This window comes from Dipodomys spectabilis, unplaced genomic scaffold (assembly GCF_019054845.1).
Source record: "Dipodomys spectabilis isolate Male_0828 unplaced genomic scaffold, ASM1905484v1 ptg000297l, whole genome shotgun sequence".
In the NCBI taxonomy this organism is placed as follows: Eukaryota; Metazoa; Chordata; class Mammalia; order Rodentia; family Heteromyidae; genus Dipodomys; species Dipodomys spectabilis.
The window spans coordinates 19,216,024-19,243,658 of record NW_024870974.1 but is presented as its reverse complement, the minus strand read 5'-3'; the positions used below and the strand labels follow the sequence as shown (position 1 = coordinate 19,243,658).

General features: G+C 45.7%; 1 long non-coding RNA gene across 1 annotated transcript; it reads left to right on the top strand.

The window, feature by feature from the left end:
• Positions 1–273: 273 nt before the first annotated feature.
• LOC122127139 lies at positions 274–27,635 on the top strand. Its single transcript, XR_006151079.1, has 3 exons — positions 274–284; positions 9,927–9,934; positions 26,870–27,635. It is a non-coding gene; the product is annotated as an uncharacterized LOC122127139 (long non-coding RNA).

The window sequence follows — 27,635 nt, the reverse complement described above, 5'->3', positions numbered from 1 at the left end:
CATGCCACCTCCCATCTGGTCTGGAAGGACACGAACTCCTTTTCCCTCCATCATGGCTTCCGTCCTAGTGTCCTTTGTCTCCACTCGGCAGGTGGGGGTGAAGGGAAGGAAAGGCGCATGGAAATCGCAGTCATCGTTTCTGTGCATTCCATCACGGTGCCTAAGAGCTCGGGCAGAAATTCCTTGGCCCAGGGGCCACCTCCTAGCAGCAACTGTACATTACAGAAGGGAGCAGCTGCCGGTGCTGCCACACATGCTGTGGCTCTGACGAGGAGATGCAGTCGGTGTTTCCCACAACTTCCAGCTCTCTGGGATGATGACTCATGATTGTAATCTCAAAATTGTAGGCACATCACAGAATCTTCTGGTAATGTTTGACCATTTGATGAAGCATTTAAGGTTTTAGTCCGGGGTGGGGGGTAAGGAATGGATGATGGAAAAGCATCCTGCAGGTAGCCCTTGTGGGTAATTTCTCACTAATGGAGATGAGTTTTTAACAGTTGCCTTCAAGCTTCTGTTCTGTTGGCTTTTCTAATACACAATAGGAATAGTATTTTTGAGGTGAGTTTTAAGTGTTCCTCTATGCTATGTTGATGCAGAGGACAGGGAAGGTAGCTACCTATACTGCTGTGAAAATCAGGACAGACTTTTTCTTCTCCTTGCTAAGAGGAGCATAAAAACACACTACAAGTCTGGACTAGTGGGTGGGAAATCAAGCAGCTTTATCATACCATTCATAGCAAGGCATCTGAGCTGAGTAGCACAAAGAGCAACCTCAGTACACCTACACAAGGTAAAGTAACATAAGTAAATATGTTCATTATGATGATTAATATGTCCATATTGCCTTCTTCACATATTTAATAATATAATTAAGGCTCCTTTTTCATTGGGAGATAACAGTACATTAAGGCAATATTGTTTGATTTGGGCACATTATGCCTCTTTTCCTTTTCTCTATCTCAATTTCTTTCTTTCATTTTTTTTAAACCAACTTTAATTGTGCTAGAAGGCCCCCATGCAAGGGAGTTAAAACATGAAACAAAAAGATAATGCTGTCAACACAAGCCAGCCATATGAATGTGATCACCACTAGTAGACATTGATCTGTTAATTGTCCCCTTGTAACTTACTGCTGTACTCTATTCATAAGTAGGCGGATCAGATGTACCATTTAAAATGTGATTCACAATCATCATAAGACAAAGTCCTCATGCTTTCTCACTACTGCCTTTCAGAGAATTCTGCCTTCTTTAAGGTGGTTTTCCTTTTGTATTAATATTAACTTTCTTTCCAAGTGTTTGCTTTGGTTCCCTGGATGAATACTTGCCTCTCACTTTCAAACTAATCAAAATTGAGTATCATAAAATTGCAATAAAATAAACAGTACATTTGACTTTCTATGGACTCTTTGGTATAAAGAGCAAGGAATAAAGAGAAGGAATGAACACTGTGTTGGCCTGTTGTCTTCTTGCCCCATGTCCCGCCCCTGAGCTGCTGGAGCATGGCCTTATAAGTAGGGTAGATGATCTCTCCTAGTCTCGCCATTTCAAGGGATGCAGTATGTACTGCAAGAGGTTTTATACAATATAAAAATGTCAACGCTTACAACACACATCCTCAAGATATTTTCTAACCACAGACAACAAATTTCAAGTCTCTAAGGCAGCATCCTGGAACGTCTTCAGTGGTCTATAGTCCTTTACAAGGAATCCAGTGTCTAGGAGAATATTGATAAGAACCAAGCCACAGTCAAGATGCATGTTATTTGAAATATAATTTCATAGCATTTGTGTTTCTTTCTTTTTAGCATCCTTATTTTTCTCCTGCTCCTTCAATTCCCTTTGTATTCCTCCACTTCCTCCAAACCTTGAAAGACCTCAACCAGCAGTTAGAACTGACCAGACTACCCCATTAAGTTATTTCTTGTGGGCCCAATCCATTCTCCAGATTTTTTTTTTCCAGTTGTGGGGATTGAACTCTGGGCCTGGATGCTATTCCTCAGCTCTTCAGCTCAAGGCTAGCGCTCTACCACTTGAGCCACAGTGCCACTTCCGGTTTTCTGAGTGGTTCATTGGAGATAAGAGTCTCACAGACTTTCCTGCCTGGGCTGGCTTTGAACTGTGATCCTCAGATCTCAGCTTCCTGAGTAGCTAGGATTACAGGCGTGAGCCACCTGTGCCCAGCTCTCCAGATCTTTTTTTTTTTTTTTTTTTTTTTGGGTCCGGTCGTGGGGCCTGAACTCTGGGCCTGGGCGCTGTCCCTCAGCTCTTCAGCTCAAGGCTAGCGCTCTACCACTTGAGCCACAACGCTACTTCCGGCTTTTTTTTTTCTTTTTGCTTATGTGGTGCTGAGGAATCGAACCCAGGGCCTCAGGCATGCAAGGCAAGCGCTCTACCACTGAGCCATCTTCCCAGCCCCTCCAGATCTTAATCTAAAGCAAATGACACCAATTTTCTGTTTGCTGTTGGACTTGAAGTAAAACCTTGATTCCTTCGCAAACCCACACAAAGTCGTGTGGCTGTGGCCTGGCCTGGCCTCGCGCTCTCATGCCATCCCTCTGCTCAGATTTGCTTGTTCTCTTCTGCTTCTGTTAGTAACTTGAGAATGCTGAAGCCATTTGGTGCTTCAGGGGTTTTACTACAGACTGTTCTCTTTTCTGGAACATTATTTTCCCAGTTCTGCTATGCTGCATCCTTCAGGTCTTAATTTAAATGGCGTCTCAGAGAGGCTACTAAACACGGACACCATGTCTAACAGTAAATTATTCATGTTCTCTCTCTCTTCATTTCTTAATGTGGCTTTGCGTTCTCTGAGTTACCTGCATTTGTTTACTATCTCATTCTAGAAATAAGCTTCATGAGAGCAGGAACTTGTCTGTCTTATTTGTCCATGTATCTCTAGTACCTGGCCCAGGGCTCAGCGAAAACTAGATGCCTTGTCATTGTCCATCATTGCATTATTTATTGGGTTGTTTCCACACCGTACTTCTTTACATAGCTAATTCCTTGTGGATAATTTTTCTTCTGAAAGGCAAGTGATAAATTGCTTTTAAAATTAGAATATAGATAGCTCTTAGACAAGGCATGGTGTTACATGCCTGTAATCCTCGCTACTTGGGAGACAGAGTCCAAGGTTTGGCCAAGGCAAAAACAGGACCCTATTTGAAAATCAAACCAAAGGTGAAAGAATTAGGTTGTGTAGTTTAAGCAGTAGAGCATTTGCTTAGCAAGTGTAAGGGCCTCAGTTCAATTTTCAGTACTTAAAAAAAAAGAGAATATAGGAAGCCTTTAGAACCCTATGTAGCAGCCCATAATATTGTAATACTTTAAAAATGAAATAAGGCATGGCAGAGTAGCACGAGTGCATGGTTTTAATTGGTTTAGTGATACACACATCTCCTATCTCTCCCAAGATTCTATAATGTGCTCACCAAGCCCAGACTGGAACTGTAGGCATGGGACTGTGAGCAGGTGGTAGCATCTCAGGACGGGGTAGGAAGAGAGAGCAGGCTGGTCCTGTCTTCTCTTTCTTGGTGGGGTGGGGTGAGTGGCTGTGAAGCTTCATCGATTTCGTCTCGGTCCTGCCTCGGCTCCTCTTGTGCTGGTTTTGGACTGTGTCCACAGCTTTGTGATCCTGGAGGTTGGAGCCAGATGGGTTGGGGCAAGCCAGAGTACTCACAGACAAGAATCCTGCCCTGGGCTTGCCCCTCCCCCACCCCAACAATGGAGCTCCCCCTTTGGGCTTCCCCAGGGAGCACCCCCTCTTCTAGCTGCAGGCCAGAATCTCAACCTAAGGTCCACAGAGCAAGGACCCAGGCAGGAAGCCCACCAACCTCCCTCTCCCCCATAAAAGAGACTTCGTTTCTGTGAGACTCCACACAACCTTCCTGAATTTTCCCTACTCACCCTGCACGGCCTGGGGTGTTATCCCCATTTTTCTACACCAAGGCCTGGTACCGGCCCTGATGCTTCAAGAGGCCCCATTGCAGACTCCGCATGAGCTTGGATGCTGCTGTGTTCTCCGTGGGGGTCACCCCTGTTTGCCTTCCATGAAAGCAAAGCTGCTGTGTGGGATGGGCTGCTCCCTCCCCATGCTCCCTGGCCGCCCAACACTTCCCAGGGTGCTCAGAGCAGGGTGGCTTATTAATTAATTGTTTATTGCCAATCCTAGGACTTGGGGAAGTAAAAGGTTAGTAGGAGAACAACAAAGGAGGGAGTAACAATGCTCGGCAAGAAATGTTCTCATTTCCTTACTCACCTAACTGTAACCCTTCTGTACAGCACCTTTACAATAACATAAAATTAATAAAAAGAGTAATTTTTAAAAGAGAGAGATTATCAGAATCTCTTTCTTGCTGTATGTGTGTGTGCATGCGCAAGTGTGTGTATATAGATTAAACGCATTTCCCTGCACTTGTTAGACAGGCGTTAGACAGCTACCCCTGTTTTTAGCAGTTACTTTTCAATGAATCTCCTGGGTTCCCTGGGTTATATTAGAACACAGTGTTAGAATGCCGCTCATACATAGCTGGAAGGGCCAGTACTTACTTATTGATGGAGAATGGGATCTTTTTCTTTTCTTTCTCTTTTTTCTTTCTTTCTTTTTTTTTTTTTTTAACTTGGTTGAGTACTGTCCCTTAGCTTCTTTTGTTCAAGGCTCTAGAGCTCTACCACTTGAGCCATAGTGCCACTTCTGGCTTTTTCTGTGTATGTGGTGCTGAGGGATTGAACCCAGGGCTTCATGCATGCCAGGCCAGCACTCTACTCGGCTTCTCACAGGCTCCCACATGGAGTGTCTGTGGAGAGACACTGCTGGGTAAGTGGCTCACTTGTCTATTAAATTTCAAAAAAAAAAAAAATAACGAAAGGTCGATTGTGCTGCCCACCAATCAGTCTAGGCGACGAGATAAGCACTGTGGCTGACCCGGAAGCCCTGCTCACACCCGGAGGACATACGCCAAGAGCAGCCCTGCTCCGGCCTCGCCGCGCAGGAAATCCCACGTCCCTTCCAGGTGCTGGGAATTTTGTTTTGCTCTGTTTTAAATTAGAATTAGGAAAATGACTAATAAATGGTTAAATGTGTGTACCGGAAAATATTCAAGTGTAAGGCAACAGTTTCCAGATTCCCCACAGAGTCTGGACACCGGGGACGCTGGCAGCCAGGCCTGTTATTAAGAAGGTCACAGATGCCATCTGTTATTGCAGGCACAATAGCCACTAGGGGTGGCTGCAATTGATTTTTGCCTGTGAACCTCACCGGAGCACTCTGCGGGGTGACTATAGGGCGCTGGGGCGATTTGGGTGGGTGTCTGCCCATAAGAGGGGCTGGAGTTACGTAGGAGGGGAGAGGAAAAAGGGGAGGCATTGTTCTACATCTTGAATCTCAGACCGAAATTAGGTTCTTAACTTCAAAGGTAATAGCTCAAATGCAATTGTGATGCCTGTGTCTGCTTCCCTAAACTGTTTTTTTTTAACCATCTCTAAAATATGGTAATAGCCTTCTCATAATTATGAAGCTAAGGCAAATAAATAAGTGGCTTATTCTTTTAGTCATAAAATAAAATTTCAAATCCATTTAAATGTGGAAAGATTATTATAGTAGGTACTACTTTTACTCCTTTGATTTATCAACCACTACCATTATATTATAATATATATTATATATATAATATATATACATATAATTCCTTAGCTAATGTCCAGTACAGGCAAATGGATAATGAAATGGAGTGTGGTTTTCTGGGGCTATGGTAGGAAAGGCTTTCCAACTGGGTTATGATGATGGTTGCTTAACTTGACAAACTTCCTGCAAGTCATTCATGTCTGCCCAGTTCAAGGGGGTCAGTGTTAAGATCATACAAGTTTTATCTCTGCCAGGTGGCTTTGACAATGGTATCTGGTTTGCTCAAGACCTGAAGATAAATGAGTAGCCCTGGAATTTTTGCACAGACTTGGTTTCCTCTGGATTCTAAACTGTCAGAGAAGAATGTTTTAGACATAAAATGTTTGCCCTTCCTCAAAGCATAGAAGGTTCATTATAAATTTTCTTGGTTTGGTCTTGTCTGCCTGGTTCCTTCTTTTCTGTGGATAGGTGCTAAATGATGGTGTGACAAATGACACATGACATGGAGTGTTTAATCCAATGTGTTGTGTACAATCAGGGGAATCACCAAACTGGAGATGTAAGAGATGTTCTTCTAGCTCTGGGTGCAATCCTGATTCCTTTTCTCCCTTTACCTATAGAACTTCCTCCTGGGGTAAGCGGAGCCTTGAAGAACCCAGTGGATATGAAGCACAGTGTGGTGAGTCTGTTGCTTGGAGATCACCAGGCAACAACAAAACTACATAAACGTTGGGCATTGGCGGCTCAAGCCTCGAATATTACACTCAGGAGGCTAAGTTCCAGAGGATCGAGGTTTGAAGCCAGCCTGGGCAGGAGAGTTTATGAGACTATGTTTCCAACATAGTCAAGCAAGCAAGAAAGCTGAGAGTCTGAGGCCCTGAGTCAAACCCTAATACTTAAAAAAAAAAAGCCCCCGAAGTACAGAAAGTGAGGCTCTAAAACGACTGGAAAGGATGTGGATGAGAAGGTGGGAGTTCAACCAACTCCCTGTTCGCCAAGCTTCGCCCTACCTGGGAAAGGGTGTCATGTGAACCAAATATTTTTGCCCTGTGTGTGTCCACAAATGACTTCAGAAGTGCTATGTGTATTTTCAGGATGACACAGAAATATTAGCATTTTGATTTCAGAAATATGGAATCCATAAATAACACAGTCTTATTTCTTTGACCATTCTTCTATTAGGATTTTTTTTCTTATTGATTTGTATAAGCTGTTTGCATATTTGCATTATTATTCCAATACTAGTATTATTTTGTCTATCTTTTGTAAATATTTCCCCCAATTTTGTCTGTCCATTTTACTATTGTTTCCTGATACTACAGTGGCTTTTGACATCAGGGTCAGAGGGCCTTTTCTGGATTCAGGGTGGCACAGCACCAATAAAGGAACTTGGTTAGATTTCTCTTATTGTAATAGTGGTTGGCATTTTTGTTTGTTTGATTTTTGTTTCTCCTCCCAGTACTGGGATTTGAACTCAGGGATTTATGCTTGCCAGAAATGCCCTCAACCACTTGAGCCATGCTTCTAGTCATTTTTGCTTTCATCATTTTTCAAATAGAGTCTTAATTTTTGTCCAGGCTGCCCTGAACTGTCATCCTACTAGTTATTCTTCCCAGGTAACTCAGATGACAGGCATGTACCACCATGTCTAGCTTTTGTATTAGTCAAAATGGTGCCTCATGAATTTTTTTAATTTTTATTTTTGGCCTGGACTGGATTGTTGGCTTTGGGATTTTTAGGGGGGTTATTGTTTTCCTTTTTGTTTTGTTTTGAGACAAGATCTTGCTATGTAGCCCACATTGGCTTTACACTAGTCTTGTGTCATCTTCCCAAGTGTGAAAATTACAGGCTCTGGACCCCCCTCTCTGGATGGATGGAATTTACTGCTAGCTTTCTATTTTACAGGTACACCAGATTTGGGGGTATGGTTCAAACCATACCAATTCATGTGAGTCCCATGATAAACTACTATTTTATATTCATGTTCAGTCTTTCTTTACCATGATATTCATGTGATCTTATGCCTTCCAGAGTTTGAGGCCATTTAAGTGAGGCCTTTTGCATTTCTTCTTCCTCCTTCCTGTCACCCACCTTGTTGCTTTGCTGTGTGTCCTAAGTATATCTAAGCAGGGGCTGGGAAGGTGGCTCAGTGGTGGAATGCTTGTCTTATATGCATGAGGTCCTGGGTTCGATTCCTCAGCACCACATAAGCAGAAAAAGCCGGAAGTGGGGGTGACGCTCAAGTGGTAGAGTGTTAGCTTTCAGCTGAAGAGCTGAGGAACAGCACCCAGGCCCAGCTTTCAGGCCCCACGACCGACAAAAAAAAAAAGGGGGCTGGGAAGGTGGCTCAGTGGTAGAGCGCTTGCCTTGCATGCTCGAGGCCCTGGGTTCGATTCCTCAGCACCACATAAGCAAAAAGAAAAAAGCCGGAAGTGGCGCTGTGGCTCAAGTGGTAGAGCGCTAGCCTTGAGCTGAAGAGCTGAGGGACAGTGCCCAGACCCAGAGTTCAGGCCCCACGACTGGACCCCCCCCCCCAAAAAAAAGAAGTATATCTAAGCAAGGGAAAGAGAAATCCAATGGAGACCTTTGCCATTGGCTGCAGCTATGAAAAATAATGTATGTGTGAAGAGGCAGTGTGGCAGGGGTGGTATGTGCATGTGAACATGTGTGTGTGTGTGTGTGTGTGTGTGTGTGTGTGTGTGACTGTGGATTTAACAGTGTCTAGGAATGCCAGTAAACCTCCTGTCTTCCTGTCTGTACCCCACAAGCCCTAATGCATTTGATGTCTCTTCGTCCTAGCTGGAAGACCTCCAAAGCTGGAGATCTATACGGAATACAAATGTGGAATGAAAAGTTTCCTAAAGCATGTGAGCATCTTTCCTCCTGTCATCCAGCTGTGAATCCCTAAGGGTGGATGGGGGGTGGGGCGGCGGGTGGTGGTCAGAAAGTGGACTGTCTCAGGGCCTTGGTACCAGTAGTGTGTGTACATTCAGAGTGGATATGAAAGAGTTCTTCATTTATAACCACATAAAAACTAGAGTAGTTCTGATAAGATAGGCCCCATGAACAGCTTCTCGCTTCCATCCTAAAAGGTGCATCAGAGGGACCAGTAGTGGGAATTTCTGTGTCCCTGCCCCCTAATGTCATAGCAACATCAGGCCATTACTGAATTCTACTTCTAGGAATAAAGACAGGAAGTGCTCAGGTTGTTCTTTCCTGCTGGGAACCTTCCTAGGGTACCAGTGTCCTTCCTCCTGTATCAGGCCAGCCACTTAGAATCCTTGCTAGCTCTGATAGGCCTGGCTAAACCAGGCCTCTGACCATCCTGATTAGACCATCTTAAAAGCCCATTCCCCCATGTTACAGATTTCTGGTAAAGATTCTTAGAGACTAAGTTGGAAGACAATATCAGAATTGATTTCTGCTTCTATCTCCCTGACCTCATTTATTATAAAAGTTACAAGTACTTTTACCATCTTCTGACTTTCATTTAGTAAGCCCTCTCTCTCAACTGACTTTAAACTGACTTTAACAATAACAAACTCACCTCAAATTATATTTGTGATGCCATGGGTCGCCTAGTTATGTTTATTAGAGAAAAAAATAACCTGACCATTAAAAGAAGTTGTTCTTCAAGTACCATCTAGCATTATCAGAAGAATCATCGCTCATATCACACATCCCTGTGAAAGTGCTAATCCATGGATAGCAAGGAGGGAATGAGATAGTTAGCTAATGGGACGGGGTTAGATGGGGCAACCTGGTTTCCAGGCAGTTAGTTTGCTTCAATGGTAGCCTTCAAAAAGGAACTTTCTGCTTCAGGACCTGAAAACTTTTGGGGGAGCATCTGTAGCATGCAAAGGCAAGGGGGCATTGTGGTCTAGGGGCATCTGAAGCTGCCACACCCACTGAAAGTTCTACTGCATGGACAGCCGTGCCAGGGACCATCTTTCCCTTAGGTTGGTGCCCACTTCTTGGAGGGGAGCCTGTGCCATTTCTTGAAAGTGTTTGCAGAGAGCTCCTGGGAGCTACTTGGGAGAATCCTTAACTACTATTAAGTAACTAAGCCCATCTGGCCACATAGAGTTGCACCAATGCTAGGTTATTCCATGGCACTGGTGTCCTGGGAAAGTTACTGGGGCTTTGAACTCAATGTTGGTGCTGTCCATAAACTCTGTGTGTGTGTGTGTGTGTGGTGTGTGTGTTTATTGGTGATAACAGTCTCCTGGACTTTCCTGCCCAGGCTGGATTCATTATCCTCAGATCTCAGCCTCCTGAGTAGCTAGGATTACAAGTATGAGCCTGGCTAGTGACTTAAAAAAAAAGTCAGCCATTTGTAACTGACATTACTTCCTGCTTTTGTGTGTGTGTGTGGATGCAGTAACAGGCTAAAAGAACACCCCCCCCCACACACACACACAACTAACTATACACTACCCCTACCTGCAAAAGAACAACAAACATCACCAGACAGAAAGCAGTTACACATTCCTGAATCAACGAGTGGAGAGTGAGTGAACATTTGCTTTTACAACATGCTTGGTGCCAACCACCATCTCAATGTTGGCATTTCTTCACCCCCGGACTGTCCTGGCTGTAGAAACGGCCTCCCTAGGAAGGGGGGACGGCGAGCAAGGGGCTCAAGGGCTGGGTGGCCTTGCTGCCCTCCGCCGTGTGGCAGCGGAGGAGGCAGGGAGGAGGAAGGCTACGGGGCACCGAGAGCAGGGGGAGATCGATCGCCGTTGGCCAGCGGAGCCTTCCCGGTGAGTGCGTCCTGCCGACTGCCGGTTTTCCCCTCCAGATCCAGCAACGATGGGATTCAGAGAGCAAATTTGGCTTCTCAGAAGACTCTGAAGTGGACTCGGATTACAGTCGGGGAGGACTCTGACGGGTGAGCGGCTGGGAGGTCCGGCCGGCCTGGCCCCGCCCCCCGGCCCCGGCCCCGCCGCCCCGGTGGTGGAGATGACGATGATGATGATGGTGATGATGGTGGTGGTGTTGGCGGGTGTGCGCGGCGCATTTTAATCAGTGACTGAAGTCATCCTTACCACGTGACTCAGTCGTCCTTGGAGAGAGCCGCCAGTCCCTGGGGAGCGGGAGGTGGGGAGCCTGGAGACAGGGTTTTGTTCTGCCAGAGCGGAGCGTCCCAGCCGGGTTTTCCTCCGGCCACGCGGCGGGGGGGCAGGGGGGGCGGGGGCGGGACGCCCCCCCACGTGGGAGGGTGGTGTCCCCGCGCCTGGCTCCCGCCCCACCGCGCTCCTCGCCTTCTCCTTCCCTTCCACGTCTTCCTCCACTGCCCGCCTGGGGTATGTGCGTGTGCGCGCGCGCACTGATCACCTGCCCGGGGTGTGTGTGTGTGTGTGTGTGTGTGTGTGTGCACGCGCGTGCACGTGCACACTGCCGCCCGCCAGCCGGGCCCGCGGGGAGCACGGGTGAGTGGGGCGGGGCTCCCCGGGATGGGGCCGATCCTCTGAAGGGGCGGAGCCACCCCTGCCCAGGCAGCTGCCCAAGGGGGAGGGCGGGGCTTGGCGTGGGCGGGGCTAGTGCCCTGCGGGGGCGGGGCCACCCCTGCCCAGACAGCCCTCCGTGGGTCGGGGCTTGGGTGGGTGGGGCTAGTACCCTGCCGGGTGCAGAGCCACCCCTGCCCGGACAGCTCTCTGAGGGGCGGGGCTTTGGATGGGCGGGGCTAGTGCCCTGCGGGGGGCGGAGCCACCCCTGCCCGGACAGCTCTCTGTGGGCGGGGCTTGGGATGGGCGGGGCTAGTGCCCGGCGGGCGGGGTGGGGGCGGAGCCGCCTCTACCCAGGCAGCTTGGCCTTCACAGCGGCTGTTTAGACCTGTAGCCATCGCTTATGGTCTTCAAAGGTGGCCACACCCTCCTTCACCATCCCGACGAAATCCCGGACCACCCCCAGCCTGTTTCCTCTACTCTCCTCTACCAGAGACTGTTCTCTGTGGTCCTTCCCTCCCTCCTGGCTGGGGTCCGGCCTCTGTAGGTGTCCCTGGGCCCGTCCCCGTCCCCGCTGCAGCCTCTTGCTTCAGTCACTTTTCAGGAGGAGCCCGGCGTCTTTGCCCCGCCGCGTGCTCACCGGGAGCCTCCCGCGCGCAGGCGCCCGCGGCCGTGGGCCAGGCCCCGCTTGTTCTCACTGAGGTCTCCCCTAGGCTTGCTTGACCCGGGATCGACTGGAGCTCCGCCGCTCCTGTGGCCGGGGTTACAGGGTGAGCCTCAGCGACCACCCTCACTGTGCGATTGGTGCTCAATAGAAAAGACTGAAGTTGTGCCACCCGCAGCTGGCCCCTGGTCCTAGTGATTACTTCGGTTCTTTAGCTCCAGGTTGGACCAAACCCGTTCCCTGAGAGCCATCTGGTCTGTTTCCCGGGAACTCTTCATATGGTTTCCATTAGGCTCGCCAAAACCATGCATGGAAAATGCATCCTTGGAGCCGCTCGGGAACCTCCAGCGCTTCTGCCCGCCGGCCTGGCTGGGCGTCTTCAGCCGAGGGCGGCCAGGGCCCCTGCTTAGGTTCGGAGTCCAGTACCTGAGGCTCGGGGTCGGGGCTATAATTACTGTGCCCGGTGACCCCAGCGTTCCTCATGGCATCTGTTCTGTATTTGACTGGCGCTGGATGCGAGGCATAGTTTGTTGGAGTTCTGTTTCAATTCCAAAAAAAGACCCATGTTTACCACTTTACAGATGAAGTTATAGAAATAACCACACAGATTCAGCGCGGTGATCAGCAGCATTAGTGGGGTTGGGTCTCTGTCTTCTCCCGTGTCTGCTCCCCAAGCCTCTAACCCCCGGGGTGGGGTGGAGGGGCAGTCAGAATAAAAGAAAACAAAAGAAGAGCTAGGATTTGTTGTCCTAGAAGAAGGGAGCAAGCAAGTTTGAGGAATCATGGAGAGCTATACCTGGAAAGTTCCTTAGAATTGATCAATTTATTGAGGACAGTGAGAGGACTTAGGCAAGGTCACCGGGCTGGTGAATACAGTTCTGAGAACCAGCTAATGTAGTGTAGGGAGGAGAGGGGCGGGAACTTGCCTTTCCCCCTGCTTCTAGGTAACAAAGAGGATTCTGGTCAAACTGCATTCATTCATTCCTGCCTTGCATAACTTTCACTCACCTTAGTTTCTTCCTCTTTCTCTTTTCCTTCTTTTCTTTCTTAATTTCTCTTCCTCCCTCCCTCCCTTTCTCTTTCTTTCTTTCTCCCTTTCTTCCTTTTCTTTCCCCTCTCTGTCTGTCTCTTTCTGTCTGTCTCTATCTCTGTGTCTGTCTCTGTTCTTTTCCTTTGCTTTCTTTCCTTGCCTCAACCTTGTAATTTTACTTGGGGTTTTAAAACGAAACCAGGTGCTGCATAAAACAAAGGCAAAGCAATAACAAGGAAAGACTATCCAACGCCTCAGGAATGCGCTGAGTTTTATGACTCAGGCTGTCCTGGCAGAGGCCCGGGACGGGCGCAGGGAGGTGGGTGGCACAGAGCAGAGCCCACAGGGCAGCCTTGGCCCTCCCAGATAGGATGGTCAAGACAGCCATGACTCACTCCTCCGTGGAGCAAGACTTCCTGGAGGTGGGAGCCAAGCGATCATCAATGCTTCTCCGCAGAGCCAGACCTGTCTTGATGTAGCAGGGGCTGCGCGAGGTCTGCAGGAGAAGCTGGCCCAGGCACAAGGCCATCTGGACGAAAGAAGCAGGCACTGTGAGCCTGAGCCAGGGCTTCAGTGCTTTGGGAGAGGAAAAACACATGAACTGCAAAGTGACGTGAAAACTAGCATCTAGTATAGTGGAGCCAGTGCTTGAGAGTCACTGATCTGGGGTGTCTAGAAGGAGGGGAGGGACTGGGACTCCCTGGAACCACAAGGTATTTTAAAGGGTGCTTGTTACAGCACACAGAGCACTAGAAGAGCTTATGGGTGCGGGCAGGGTTTCTGAAGTGCAGTTCCTGGGGTGCCCTTCCTGATGCAGTTAGGAGGAATAACTAAGAAAAAAAATAACCATAGGCTTTGCATACATGCCCAGAGAGACGCCCAGGCACACATCGTCACATTCTGGGAATTCTTTTCAAATGAGCCTAGTGTTGGGGTGAGGTGTACATTTTTCCCTATTACTAAGAGACCAGCTGAGAATGCTCGGAGAGTGTGGGGGGAATCTGAGCTTGGATGATGACTGGGTGTGCATGGGGTCCTGCATCACACCGGTCTGGGTGAACGGAGGTCCTGGCGGTGGGCTGCCCCACACCCACCCCAGAGAAGGCTGTCAGGTTTTGGAGCAGGAGCCTTGCCAGGCACGAATGATATTGCTAGCACTGCTATGTGTAGCAGCCTTTTAGAATAGGGGCTTTGCTTCTCCCCCTCCACCCTCTCTTTTTTTCTCTCTCTCTCTCCCTATCATTTTTCTTTTCCTTTCCATGGAGTGCGCTCTGAAGAGTTATGGTGAGTATGCCACGATTTCAGGGGAAGTTCTGCTTAACTTTTTCACTGAAGTCTTCTTACCCCGAAAAATGCAGTCTTCCAAGGACGATGACTTCATAAATATTAATAGCGTGAGCAGACGTCACTCTGCTGCTGCAGGAGAGTGGACTCATACAGACTTATTGGTGAAGTGACACTTAGGTGAGTGACATCTTAGGTGTCAGCCCAGCACTCTTCCATTGAAACATACTTTTGGGGTGATTATGCTGGTGAGTATTTGCTATATTTAGGTCTTCTCCTCCCCTAGATCTCTCTTACCCTGGTGAGACTCTAAACCAGCAGAAAGTCAAGATTATGGTATGAAGGGAAAGATTTAGACACTAAGGAGAAGGCACAGGGCTTGAACGTGTGCTGTGGAGCATTGAAGAATTGGGAGCATTTGAGAATGCTGGCTACTCTTCTACGGCTCTTCTGGTCAGGTGGTTTTGGGGAGGCCCAAGTCTAGCAGGTGGAGCACATGGTGTTTTCTCTAAGGTGCTCATGTCTGCTGCTGTGCATCCCATCCCTCTAGGGGTGGGCAGGCCTTTGTTGGAGGGCTCCATGACCTTGGTAGGTCAAGATCTCTAGGGTAAGCTGAGGCCTTTCCTCTCGGCACACCTGGCCCCAGGTGGGGCAGTGGCTGGCTTTTATAGCTGTGAGGGCCCTGACCTCTACATTTCCAGCTGGACACAGACTCACTTCAGTACTCCGTGTTTGCCTCTATCAGCTTGGCCACATTGTTTGTCCTGGGAAGCGCCAGGTCTTGGCACAGGGGACGTGAAGTGTTGCCAGCATTTTATTTTTAGAGACAGGAAAATATCTGCTTTTCAGCAGCTGCTTTTTTTTTTTTTTCCAGGGATGGTGTAAAAAAGTTCAAGAGACTTCCAAGCCTTAAGTACATATGATGTATGAGTTTCTTCATGGCGCTAAGAGCGTTCACGTGAAGGCCGCCTGGGCAGGGCAGGTGGTGGCCTTGTTGGGACACTCTGGTGGCAAACGTCTTATCCACAAGCTTCCTAACCTGGCTGTCTCTTTTGAGGATATCAGTTGATCTTAGAGTATTGTTGTTCTGACCTCCATTCATCTCCTTGCCTACTAAGCCAGAATCTAGCCAGTGTGAAGGAGAGAAAGGAAATCTACCCAACCTCACGTTCTTTGTCTTCCTCGGATCCACTGATGCGAGAAGTCAGCCAGCTTCCACAGCAAGAAATGTACAATCGTAGTTGAGAGTTGCATTCCCAAGTTTTATTGGATTTAACATGTTTTCCTAATATGGTTCTCTCTTAAAACACATTTTTGGTAGGTCCTGTCATTCTGGCCATTGTCTTTCTGAAATGAAAACAGTCTGTAAACTGTAGTGACATTGTACAGAAAGGTGAAAAGGAATGAGATCAAAGGAGAAACTTAAATTGTTTTCCTCCCTTCCTCCTCACCCACTTTTTGGACAAAAAAACAAACATGTATATGTCATGCTTATAGCATGATCACCTTTGCAGTCCCTTTTTCTTTTTGATGGAGTGTATTCTCTGGTAGGTTTCCTTTTTTTTTTCTTCCTCCCTTCTCCATCAAAGAGTAGGTAATGCATTTTCCCAAGGGTTTTTATGAGAATTTATATTGATCACTTTCTTCGTTTGGCTTGTTTTGGCCTTAAGTTTGAATTTGTTTTTCCTGAGTATTTCTAGCAGTGGTTGCATTGTTTTCTTGAAATGGCTGTGGTAGGTGAGGGATCTCCTGCTGTTCTGAATCTCACTCCTTTGTAGAGAGTCTCTGTTCTACCTGGTAGGATTGTCTTTTTTGCTTTGATGTTCTAGAGTTTTGAGATTGTTGTGGGTGACATTATTTTGAAAGTTTACTTCCCTTGAGACTAACAGGTTCTTTTCAGTCTGGTGGCTCAGGTCTTTCTTTAGTCTGGTTATGGGGTGGGGAGGAAGGGGGCAGAAAGGTTACGTTGGTCTATATGATCAGGTGTGGAGGAGGGGCGGGGCTAGAGGGACAGGGCTGTGCGCCAATCAGCGTGTGTGTGTGTGTGTGTGTGTGTGTGTGTGTGTGTGTGTGTGTGTGTGTGTGTGTGTGTGTGTGTATGCTGGTATTGGAGCTTGAACTCAGGGCCTAGGCCCTTCCCCTAGCTGTTTTATTCAAGGCTAATACTATACTATTGAGCCATGGTTCTACTTCTGGCTTTTTAAAGGTGGTTATTCGGAGATAAGAGTCTCATGGACTTTAAAACTCAGGCTGGGTTTGAACCCTGGTTCTCAGATCTCAGCCTCCTGAGTAGCTAGGATTATAGGTCTGAGCAATACTGCCTCCCTCCCTTCTTTCTTCTCTCCCTCCCTTTCATTTTTTCTTTTAACTATAATAAAAAATGGAATTAGACACTGAAGCCCTATTGTTTCTCTGTTACTTTTATTCTATTTTACTCATTGATCATCCACCTACCCAAGCATTTTTTTCCTATTGCTAACAGTTTGTATGAGCCCCAAATAGTTTTTCCACTCATTCAGTGATCTGACTTGTCACCAATGAGTTATTGTAAGTGGATAATGGACTTGCCCAGTGGCCAGGCTCAGGGCAGGCCAGGGCTCAGCGGAACATCTGGAATGTGAGGCTCCTCTCCCCTCCCCAGACCTTTTCTGCTTTAGCCTGAGCCATTCTCTGTGCAGCCTCTAGATCTGCCCATTGGAGCTGGTGTGCAGCATACAGAGGCAAAACCTGGAAAAGGCTCAAGCACAAACTGATACTGACCAGTGGTCTCATCTTTGAGCAGATGAAGGATGAAGGAGTAAGCAACATCGAGTTTTGCTTCTTTTCACTGTTCCTGAAATAGGACCATTGAATTGGTGTTTTTATTACATGCATGCACATATGTTATCTTTAGAAAAAAAATCCTGAGAATAGTTGTCTAACTTTTGAAAGGATAAGGATTATAGGACTAATCACTGAGGATTCCCATTCTTTTAGGGGCTATGGAGAACACAAAGCCTTGCTCTTCAGCTTATAATACACACACTGAGGAGTCTGATGGGACACTGAACATAAACAACCTGTTTAATCTACAATTCCTCACTCTCCTGCCGTGTAGGTAGTTAGAGGTTGCGTTGCTGTAGCCCCAGCACTGGACCAGTAATGAGCTCAGATCAGTAGTGTTGCTTTTATCACTAGAATTTGAGACTTTTTGCCTGCATGGTAGTACAGCTTATTAATATGATGTTTAATGTTTTGGATGACTCCATCCATAAGAATGGAACGTCGCTCGGTGATGTCTGATGATGGTCTGGGTGAGATACATGAAGGAAGGAAATCTAAAGGACTGAAAAGCTCAAACTTTACTGAATATCTACTCTTTCAATACCTATTCTAAAGTAAGAGTATGTTCTGAAGATTTTTTTTTTTACATCCACCATTGCAAGTGACAAGTGTCTCAGGGCAGGGAGATTTTGGAAAGGCTCAATGTGGAACTGTTGTTCAGCCAGCATAGCATCCCTAAGTGAATGAAGGCAGAGCTGCCAGTTTAGGGAGTTGCGTGCAGCCCCTGGCCCACGCAGACGTGGGTCCTCCAACAGTGAGTCCACCCCTTCAAATGTCCATCAGTGTGTTTTTTCTGGAGTGCAAGTTTTCTTCAGCTTTGTACTAGCAAGTGCAGTGACCATCACCAGAGAGAGGGGGAAGTGTTTTCTAAGTTAAAATGACATGTTTCTGCAAAAAAGCAATAGACTGAGTATCACAAAACAAGATCCATGCAGCTCCTTGATAATTGCAGGATGCTGTATTTTCCATTCTTGCTTAATATATAATTAATTGTAGCTGCCCACTCATCAGATTTCCCTGCATTCTTGCTCTATTTTTATCCTTTATGTTAAACAATTCATGTTTTATACATCTGTATGTGAATGCTCTTCTAGAAGTAAGTGCCTATGGGGGGGAAATCCATCTTTTAAAGTGAGATTCTGAAATAATAACCACCCTTTGTTTCAAAAATAACTTTTCATAAAACAGTATTCATCAAAGCGGGCCTACCTGTAGGAGCATGTGACAAAGATCTAGAGGGTATCATTACTGCAAATCACTCTCCTCCAAACCCTTAAAAGTTCCACTATCTCCAGACTTTCTGGTTTAATGGAAGAACCAACCATGGAGACACAGATGCTTCTCAAAGTATGGCCTGCCAGATGATTCCATTTCTCAGAGTACCAGCTTTAAATATGACAATTACTATTTGTATTTCTGGTATGAATGAATAATTTCGCCATTGTGTTGAACAAAAACCAGGTTATTCCATTTCTATCTATAAAACCTAGTGCCTCTCTTCCCATGCTATCTGCGGTGGGGGCTATTTTTCCCCCCTTGCTGGTGAATGTGGCAGCCTGTGTGGGCAGGGTGATGGAGCTCGTCCTCTGAAGCTGGAAGCCCATCGCCCCTTTCCACAAAGGTGGTGTTCGCAATGCCTCTGAAGAGGTCAGTTAGGGTTGACATGACACCAGGGCTCCAACATGAGCAGGCTCTCTGAAACTTCAGCTGCTTCCTCAACTCTGATTATGACGGCCCTTTAGCCAGGTCCATCATGATTGTAGAGGGCTGCCGTAGTCATGTCTCATGTTTTATTTTCCAGACAGAGTCTGGTCGTAGTAGAAAGGTGAGGTAGAGAGACTTTCCATCCCTTGACTTTTTGTGGTTCTTTGGACTCCTGTGATTCGCTGGGGGAGGACTGAACTTCACCCCTGCAGCTCTGTTTGCTGAGACATCTGACTGATGGAAGCTGGTTCTGGCCGACAGCAGGAGCAGGCATGGGATGAGGACAGACTGCTTGCCAAAGAAGAGTTTATACCAAAGAGATGTGGACAACTGGTATGGTCCGTGTCTGTAAGTTTCCTTTTCTCCTCTTTGAAGGAGCGTCAAGAAGAGACTGGGAAAAAGGGGAAAGGGGGATATGGTATCTTTGGGTTAGAGCTAAGTATGCAGCAACAGTTATAGCTCACCAACTTCTCACTGCCAGCATTCTTTAACCTATAGGAATTTAATTTCTAATCCTGAGCTGAAACAATGTCTTTAAAGGTCACTGAAACGAAGTCTTCAAAGTCACCAACGCCCATCACATGGGTAAAGGCCAAAATTCACCCTCTGTTCATCCTTATCCCAAGTCCACAGAAAGTGCCTCTTTTCTTGGCTTCTTTCACAACAGTCTTTGCTGTTGCCTCCTGCCCCACTAAAGTTGACACCTCTGGTTTTGTGTGTCCTTCCTTTGTTGTCCTCACTCCGAGCCTGCCATCACCCTGTCTGCTGGCATCACCGTCACCATTGCATCCACAGGGCTATGGTGAACTTTCTTCTAAACTCCTGGGGTGCAGGTTTCAGATGTGCTAATCTGAGAGGAAACCGTGGCAAAGCTCGTGAGAGGATGTGGAGCATGGAGAAGTCTTTGTAAAGCCACAAAACATTCAGAGGATAAAATAAACAGGACTGCGTGGTGGAGCTGCTGTCCAAATAGAGGAAAGAGGAGAAGGAAAGAGGAGGAATGGAAGTGGGTAAAGCTGATCCCAAGTTTTGTCCCATGGTGACCTTTGGGGGTTGCAGCAATCCTTTCTTGGGGGTAGGGAATTTGTGATCAGGAGTAAATTTGAGGGGAGATGGTATCTGCTTGGGACATGGTGAACATTACTCACCTAAGCTTTTTTTTTTTTTTTTTTTGGCCTTTCCAATCCTATCTTTTTTTTTTCTTTATGATGCTAGAATTATCTTCCTAAAACACAAGTCCATGCACACCCTTCTCTTCAAGTTTTTGGTCGCTCATATGAACTAGGCGAGTTTCAGTGGAAACAGAGTAGAGTTTGGTCTTGACAAGGGATTTGAAGCCCTACCAAGCTGGTTTTGTTTCCATCATCATCTTTCCAGATGACAGAATCTGCCAAGCAGTTCCTCACCTTGCCTCTGCTCATGCTGTTCTTTCAATCTGGCAGCCCTCCCATTCTTCTGCTTATAAAGCTTCCTATTCATCCTTTAGATTGCACGTGGCCTCCTCTCACCCCTGCAAGATTTAGAAACTATTTATCCATTATTTCCACCTCAGTGTGTGTTTATTTCCCTGGTATTATAATGCATCTTCTCGAACAGTATCTTTTGGTTGGTAATTCCTTAAAGCTGGGAAAAATATCACCAGCTTACTAGCACATGACTTTCCACATGTTTGTTGTTTATAATAATAATAAAAAAGAGACATTGGTCAAGGTTGGAGCAGACAGGGAGTGAGAGGGGGAAAGAAGTGGTTGGGTCAGACGTCTTGGACTTGCATGATTAATGTGTTGAACTTGGGTGGAAACTCTGGGCGATGAACAGACAAGGGGAATCACAATGGAGGAGGAAGTGAATTACGGCCTGCATTAGGGGTCCATTGCTATACACAACCCTGCAACAAAATGACACAGGTTTCTGTTTTGCCTATTATACACAGACAAGCCAAACTGTAAAGTCCTTCATTCTCAGGAAGTTGTAGTCTGCCCGCTTAAAGAGATGCGCAGCCCCTCCCTGTGTGTGAGGCTCCTGCGTGCTCAGCTGTTGCCGCCGTGTCTACTGTCCGATGCTCTGAGTCGACGGACTAGACTGATGGCACGCTGGAGCCCGTCTGCTCTGCCCATTTGTTTAATTGTAGAGAAGACAGATAAGGGGTCTTTTGATTAATGAGGTTTCTTTGACCCTTAATTATTCTTTTCATACGTTAGTCTCTTTCATCAACTTATTTTTATTTTTGGCAACACAAGGGAAGTGTGAAAAAAACATTGTCTTTTAAGATGAGTCCTGGAATGATGAGATTATGGTCTTCATTCTGGCTGCTCACACCCATACATTCTAGCATGCTTATATCTATATGGGGTGGTGGCTGTAGGCATCCCCTCCTTTTTTTGTGCCAGTTTTGGGGCTTGAATTCAGGGCCTGAGCTCTGTCCCTGAGCTGCTTTTGCTCAAGGCTGGTGCTCTGCCACTTGAGCCACAGCTTTGCTACTGGCTTTTTGGTGGTTAATTGTTGAGAAGAGACACAGACTTTCCTGTCTGGGCTGGCTTTGAAGTGCAATTCCCTGAGTAGCTGGGATTACAGATGTGAGCCACTAGCGCCTGGCCCTGTGCATGCCTTTTACATGTATTCTATGTACCCCTGCAGTCACCCATGATCCCGTGCTTCCTGTCACCTTCCATTAGGAACTGGACTGTTAGCTGCGGTAGCAAGGAAAGCAGCAGAGAATGCATATCCACAATATTTAAATTTTCAGGCAGTCATTTCTACTAATCGAGCCTAATTTTTTGAAGGAAATTTAAGCATAGAAGAAGCTGCCAGGCAAGTGTAATCTTAATGGGAAATATCCTCAGTTGAGCCCCAACTCACTGTTGGACCTCTGTGCGTGACAGCTACCTGGGTGGCTGTTGCTTGGGTTTGACATTGGCCCAGAGCTCTCCCCCGTGGGCCTTTGGGCTCTGGTGGTTCTTCCATGTCAAAGGGGCTGTCCTAGCCACCTTCCAGGTGGCTTCTCCAGAGGAGGTTTGGAAGACTCCAGGACTGGGGTTATAGCTCGGCTGTAGAACTCCTACTTACTATGTGGGAGACTATGGGTTCCATTCTCAGGTCCACAAAACAAAGAAACACCCTCTTTCCCTGGCAGATCCTAAATGAGAGCAGATTCAAAGGCACTCCTGCTCCCGTGGAAGAGAGCTGTGCGGCCTCTTCATTCCTTAGCATCATAAGCTTCTACTGTTCCTGACTCTGCCTTCCTCGGGAATGGGAGGAGCGGGGAGGAGCTTTGAGCTAATGGTTTTGGTCAAGTGAAGAGCCTACACTGGTCTACAGGCTAACATGGTGGCAACACACACGACAAATCCATTGGACTTCCTCCTACCACAAACTCCCCGCAGCCTTTGCTGGCCGATGTAACTGTCAATGCCTCTCCATGGTGTTACTGAGTGGCTTTTGTATTCTGCTCAGGGCTGCTCTGCCATCTCTGTAACTACCTGAGAAACCCACTTGGCCATCCCACAGTATAGGCACATCTAAACACGTAAGAGCAATGCCTGAGCTGCTCTGCCCTTCTATCCTTGGGTTGTCAGTCGTGAGGCCCATCTACACAAGAGCCTACCAGAGCCCCCACGGCCTGTCAGCTTGCGTGTCCACAGCATGGCTAGGTCATAATGCAGCCTGGAATTGGCTTTCATTTCCTATCTATTATTATTATTATTATTCCTATTTCTTCGTCTTTGTCTTCACTGTCTTCTTTCTTCATCCTCCTCCTCCTTTTTGGCTAGTTTCCTTTTCTTTGAGGAACTGCTTTCCAAAATAAGTGATTGCACAGAAACTCAGAGCTCTGAGAAAAAGCCTTTTTATGGGAAGCTAGAAAACAGATGGATGAGAGATAGATCTAAAGAGAAGACAGACAGATTGAAAACTGAGATAGATTGACAGGAGAGAAATCTGCTGTCTACAAATACTGGTCAAATGCTCCGCATGGCGAAAATCCTAACATCCTGCTTTGAAATGATCTATAAGCGATTAAAAAGTTTCATGCTCCTCTACAATGAACACCAAAAAAGTCTAAAGACCTCCAACTCAAGATCCTCATTCAAATGAAAATAGAACCCTGAAGCCAGCTGATGGCCTTAACATCTGGAAGCTGTTCACCTTTCTGCCATGTTAGGTGTTGGCTTGCATTCAGGCATGGTCCCAGCTGTGTGTGTGAGCACAGGCCCTCTCTGCTTATCTGTTGGTTCCTTCCAGTGTCTTTAAACACATAGGAGCCTTTCTAAAGTACTTAGAGTCCTTGGGCTAGACAGTAGTTGAGTGCAAATATTTAGGATATTCTTTCATGATGCTAAAATTAAAATGATTCCCATGACAGCTGCTGAACTACTCTTCTACAGTACACCCTTAACTGGTGGTCTTAGAGCTCAGTGGTTGCCTGGGGGAGTAGAGGCAGCTGGGTAGTGGGACACGGAGGGACAGGTGAGGGGAAGGACAGGACCACACCATCCCTGCCTGGGTCGCTCTTAACTCATCTCGCCAGATTGAGTGCCCACAGGCTGAAAAAGCTGTTTAAGCTACTCTCGAGATGACTCAGGGTTTTAAAGTCATGGTGACTTAGCTCTAATCAAGAGAAAAATTTTAGACTCCTCATGCTTGGAAGTGGGCAGAAAAACCTTTTCTTTTGCCTCTTTCCTTGCATCTGTTGTGGCTTGAAAACATCATGGTGCCATGTTTGTTGTAAGTTTTTCAGGTTCTATCTTACATGACTTCTGATTCAATGATTCACTGTTTCTTATGTACACAGAGACACAAGATCATGTTTTAGTATATATTGAGGGCTTGGGTGGGAGGGATCTTAGGGATCACCTAGTTTATTCCCTTTAAATGGGATGCTTAATGGTAAGTCATAATCATGCCTGCTCAGCCCCAGGCCCACGGCCACGGCCTGGTTGGAAATCATATCTTCTCACTAACCAGTGCGGAAAATCCCACCTGTAGGGATTGGCACCAGTGGAATTAATTTTGAAGTGGGAATTGAAGTGGATTATCAGCTCCAAGTCTATTAGAAAATAAGAACTAATTAAGTACTTCCTCTAACTCAAAAAGGAGTTCCAAGGCAGGGGTGGGGAGTGGGGGGAAGCAGTTAGCTTTTCTTCAGTCCCCACCAATGTGAGCAAGATTGGGACTTTATTATTTTGCAGATCCAACTCAGGAGAAAGAATTATGAGCTGGAGATCTACTACCCCATAAAGAAGTCTTGATCAATAACTCCACACCACCCAACTTGGACAGCGGAAGGATGGAGGTCCTTGGTCCCTGGGCATCAGTGTACTTCACTAAGCCCAGGGACTCACTCCAGGGTACTTGACTGCTTGGTCAATCACAATTATTCTCAAACTTCATTTGGTGTGATTCTCTTCTATTGTGAGGGAATGCAATGAGTAAGAATATTAGCAGGAGTGACTTGAAGTTTTGTGACTGACAGCTCCTTTGGTTCTTTTGATTTTGTTCCCTGTCTGGTTTTGCGTTCTGTTTCTCAGAGGCAAGTATGACACTCCTCAGTAACCATTTCCTCCCCCTTCCTCCCCAAGGGCTAAAGGCACAGGGGGTCCCATTCCTGTTTGGTTCACTGAGCATGTGTCTTCTCCCTCATTCCCAGGGCTACAGCTCAGTTAAGTGGTCAGGCATTAGTGGTTATTGACCACAAGACAAACCATCAGCTACAGCCACATTACTGAAAACACAGCAGCCTTGAGTCTTAGCATAAAGTTGGAAGAAAGATCCATGATCTTGGACTTGAATTCATTTCAGGGCCAAATGCCAGGCTTGAGGATGGCCAGGCCCATCAGTAAAGACATACTTGTTCTCTTTGGTCATGAATGGCGCTGTCCTCAGATCATTCCTCAAAGTCCCTGGAAGCCCAGTATGGGAGACACCATTTCCACAGAGATGATTATTTTCTGTATATTGCTGGTTTTCTCAGTAATAGACAACAGGTAAGGTAGCTATGAAATCTAAAGGAAAAAAAAATCTACACATTGAGAAGCCACCTGTGCATACTGTAGTTCCTAGCAAAAAGCAAAGAAATCTGGTTTAGTATTTTCAATGAGAAGTGATCATTGCAAAACAAAATACTTGAATCAGAAATGTTTTAACCACCTATAATAATTATTGAATAAAAAATGAGGGAGGAAATAGGATTTGATAAGGGACTGGTCACTTGTAAAGTGGTTTCTACGTTCTCTCTTTTTTAAAGTAAACTTGATCACTTTAAATGTTGGACGGAAGCAGCTCACAATTTCCTGAAATAAGCAAAGGACATTATATTTATAAGCATGAGAGTTGTGAGGCTGGCCAAATACTCTCATCTGCTGCTTTATATATTTTTATCAATCACAGATCCCCAGGAGATGATAGAACTTAAAATGGATTAAAAATATAATTTAACTTATCAGTGTGTTTTTCATCTCTTTCCTGCTTCTCACTTTCTTTCTCTGGTGCCTTCCCTTGACTAGCACACTCTTCCTCTTTGCTTGGGAGAAGGCTCTTATTTCACTTGCAAATGTATCATTTCTGTCTTATTAAAATGTCCTAGCTGCCAAACTTTTATTAAAGAAATAGAACTATTCATCTGTTTTTTCCCCCTCCCTTTGGCTGTGGGGTCCACAGCACAATATTCGGCTGGAGAGGGAAAAGCTGCTGAACTCTCTGACGTGCTGTTAGATAATCTCAGAGGAGCTAGCTTCCAGAGCCCTGTGTGATGGATAAGTGCTTAACATTATTGGACACAAATAATCTACACAGTAACTGCATTATGACCACTGATGTTCAAAACCTGGAGTGGATATTTCCAAAACCTAACTCTAAAATACATTGAAAAGAAAAAAAAAAAAACAACAACCCTAAAACAAAAACAAAATACAAAATTTACCAAGAAAGACAAAACTCAGAATTAGTCAAGGATGGCAACCAAGAAAGGAAAAGAAACAAAGATGTATAGCCAACCTTTTCTTTTTTTAATTAGAGTATATTATACTTTCAAACTGGATACACTAGAAATTGGCAATGCAACATAAGATGCAAAGGAATATACCAGTTACTGTCAAAATGACCCTGTACAGCCTTGTAATGCAAAAAGCTTTATACAATACAAATTTTCAGTAATGTACACAACCTTGACAGTACGATCATCTGAACATAATATGAGAAGTTAAAAAAAATATAGAAGAAAGAAAGTGCCGAGAGCCCTAACTGCATTACTATATGGAAAAATAAGCTAGCTTCCATGGGAAAAAGGCATAGTGAAAACAATCCAAGTTAGTTTGGTAGGTGAATTTCTCTAAGATGTTAGTGTTTTACACGGAAAGGATAGCTACCGACCACATCCTTCCCTGAGTAGCAAACAGCAAACCAAATTCAGGGGGTACATATCCAAGTGGAGTCTGAAAAATGCTGTTGAGGTTTTTTTTCCTTTATTAATAACAATAATATAAAAAAGTCAAACAAACTCCAAACACACCTTTTTCTCACTCAGAAAACTTTTTATAATTTACCAGAAAGATTGATGACTCCAAAGTGCTATAAAAGTTGCCCAATTATATTAAGCATTACTAAGTCATTCAAATACAAGTTCAGGGGTGAGCAGAGAAATGCATGGCATTTGAGCAGTAAACGTGTTTTTCCTTCACCACCTCCTCCCCAGTTTCCTACTGGGGCCCTCTTATTGCACAAGTGGCATGCTATAAAACCCCAAGTCCTCCATGGCAGGGCTACCCTTTCAGGTTTTTAACCTGTTGGTGCTTAAATGCGAATCACCTCTTCCTGCCAACCTCGGTGGGATCAGCATGGTCCCCTTTCCTGTCATCACTGAACTTGCTGTTTTGAAAACATCATTAGCCAAGTGGCACATTCTCCATTATATGGGGACAGACATGAATTAAAAAAAAAGAAAAAAAAAAAAGACAGCCCACCCATAAGCCCAATATTCTTGGAGTGTGTTGTCTGTAAGTGTCAATAGTGTCTTCTACTGAGACACTGGCATGGTGAGTTGAAGTGTTTCAAACAAGGCCAAGAGCAAAGGTCTCTGCTGGAGAATGACTGAAGGGTTTGGGAGCTTCCTGCCCTAGCTGGTTGGTCTCCCTGCCCTCATGGGCATCTCTGTAGTGTAAACTGGCTTGCCAGGGCATGAAGCAGATTCCCCATCCGTGACTGGATGGCTGCCGATGGGAAGTGTAGCACATCTGCTAGTTCTGGGGGTGAAGTTGGACACGCAGGGAGTCGGGAGACCACGTGTGGTCAGATATACAGTCTTCCAGCTCTCTGTAGATCCATACTAATTTCCAGAGGTCTTTCAGTGAAGCAAGCTGACTAGAGGAAGAAAATGAAGGGTGCTTTTATTTCTCCTGGCGAAATATGGGAAAAGAAAATCCCAACTCAAAGGTAAAACATAGTGGGAAAACAACACAGTAAAAAAACAAAACAAAAACAGAAACAATAAAACCCACATTCCTCCTGCACACCAGCTCTTCAACAGATAAATAATGTTTATATTCCAAATTTCCCATTATTATACAAAGCACATTTCTTCCTGCTCTTCAGCTTGTTTCATTCTGGAAATTCTGTTGTCTTAAAAATGCAAGCAATGAATATTTTGCCAAGATGTTTTTTCCTGTTTTGTGTTTTAAATCATCCATTTTTAAGATGAGCAAAGGGCTATGCGACCGACCTGCACCTGCTTCCTGCTGCAATAAAGTGCTGGACAGAAATTTGCCATTTTAATGACCACAAAATGCTTTAAATAAGTATAAAGTTAGCCTCCTAGCAGGCTACATCTACCTAGCAGGCGTTAACAAAATGGAATACAGAATTACTAATACATGAAGGGTATCTCCATCACCAGAGGCTCTGCGAACAAAATGGACACTTCTCGGGGGCATAAAACTGAACCATAGGACTAAACAGCACCTTTTAGTTGGGTCCTTATGTGTCAAAGAGGTTGTGGCTAAAATTTCAAACATACAGTCTACTCATCCTGTTAAAAAAAAAAATAACAAAACCAAAAAAAAACAAAAAA